This window comes from Nicotiana attenuata, unplaced genomic scaffold, assembly GCF_001879085.1.
Source record: "Nicotiana attenuata strain UT unplaced genomic scaffold, NIATTr2, whole genome shotgun sequence".
Lineage (NCBI taxonomy): Eukaryota > Viridiplantae > Streptophyta > Magnoliopsida > Solanales > Solanaceae > Nicotiana > Nicotiana attenuata.
Window position 1 is genome coordinate 16,627 of NW_017674371.1, and position 2,070 is coordinate 18,696.

Below are 2,070 nucleotides of genomic sequence, written 5' to 3' on the forward strand. Positions count from 1 at the left end.
CTTTCATGATCTTCCCCATGTTCTCAATAGTTAATACCATGTTTATGGAGTCCCTTTGTATTACCTATATCATCCTATAAATAGAGGGTTTAGGCATCACATTGTACACACTTGAATACATAGAAGAAATAAGATTCTCTCCTCTCTTTCTCTCTACATTGTTGTCTATTTTATTGTTCTATATTGTTACTTTGAGCTAAGTTTTGTAACAATTCTTGTTAAATCAGTATTAGTAGTAAGTTCCAATTTTATTAGAAACATGGAATCATATCTAATTAATGTGTGAATAACTAATTATTGAGAATTAAATGGCAATAATATTATACCAATTACATCGTATAACAAATTATACATATTTATTCTAGACGATAAGATATGTTAAAATGATATGTTATTTACTATCTTAATAATGTTCATAAATCAAATTATACACCGAATATAAAAATTAAAAATTTAATATCGTTCTTATACGTGAAGGAGATCTTGTCTCTCTTGTGAGTATTATTTGTATTTAAGAATAGTTACATATTTTCACAATTATTATGCTTACAAGTGTTAGATTCATCAAAAGTATAAACAGATAAGCCATTTATTATTTTTATAAAAAATATATCAATATTTTTAATATATATATATATATATATATATATATATATATATATATATATATATATATATATATGTATATGTATATGTATATATATTCTTGTCTTATGTATAAATATCTTAATATTATCTTTATAGTTTTGCATTTTTTAAATACGGAATTATCATAGATCTAACTTAACACTAAAAATTAAGAAGCTAATATTATTGAAATATGAACATATAACAAAACTAACAATATCATATAAGATGAAAAAACCTATAAAGAAAAATATTTTTTAGAATATCTTTATTTCATGCAAATAGTTGATTTTTTTTTTAGTTAATGTATTTTTTTTTTGTTTATTATAGGTTTTTCTTACTTTTATTTGCATTTATGGTATTTGTTTTTTTTTCCTTGTATATTGTATCTATGGCATTTGTATTAGAAGTAAACTATCACAAAATATATAACAAGTAACGACAAAGTAAATCCAAAACATAAACCTAAACTTCCTACTCCCTCTTCCTCAGTCGACACTCTCCCACCCCATTTTCTTATGTCTTTCTTCCTCCCTCCTCATTTTTTTATGTCTTTCTTCCACCTTCAGTAGTCAGCATTAAGGCCGCGAGAAAGACAAAGAGGAACAAGATGGTATCCCCAATTTTAAACATTTGATAGGTTTTGTGCCTTATACCTAATTAACTTGAGTTTCTGCTTCAATTGTTTGTTTTTGATTTACAGGGTACTCAAGAAAAAAAGTGTCTTTGAGAAATTTCAATCTCCTCTAATGTCAAACCGTAAGTTTTACTTCTTTTTCCATCTCCTTAAATTTATGATGTTTATTTAAATGCTTTTTCATTTGTATTCTGTGTTGGAAAAAAAGTTTAGATTTTGATAATTCAAATATAAGTTTCTCACAAGATCATGCTATTTTATTATATCATTCTAGTGAGAGTGCCTAATATATTCTTGGATGCATGAAGATTAAGAGGTGAATGAAGGTGGCAACATAAATCATCAGGCAAATACTTATATTCATTGCAAAATTTTGTACATTATTTCTGATCTCTGTTACAAGCAAGCCTCACATTGGCTAGTTTTTTCCTTCAATATTTTGTTATTGTACAAGACTTAATGTATTGCAGTTGCTATTAATTGATTAGTATAAATGTGTATTTTGCAATTTATTTTGTGAAGCTTTTTTAGATTTTAATTTGTGCAGAATAAGTTATTTCTCAAACTTAAAATGTTATTAGTTTTAATATAATATGCACTGCCATAGAATAATTGGAAAATTTTAGAAAAAATCCAATAGCTAAGAAACAACGGACTTGTGAGAGAAAAAGTCACTATAATAAATTATATTTTTGTCAAAAAATTAAAATATAATAAAATAATATAACCACTATTTTTTTGTATAATTTGTAGCCATGGAACTTTTAGTCCGTAGCTAACAAAAATACTTTTGCCATGGATTAATT

The 2,070-nt window shown here is 25.1% G+C and overlaps 1 long non-coding RNA gene across 1 annotated transcript; it reads left to right on the forward strand.

Annotated features, from left to right (window-relative positions):
- Positions 1-1,054: 1,054 nt before the first annotated feature.
- On the forward strand, positions 1,055-1,772 carry LOC109218523. Its single transcript, XR_002066777.1, has 3 exons — positions 1,055-1,240; positions 1,331-1,386; positions 1,539-1,772. It is a non-coding gene; the product is annotated as an uncharacterized LOC109218523 (long non-coding RNA).
- The last annotated feature ends 298 nt before the right edge of the window (positions 1,773-2,070 follow it).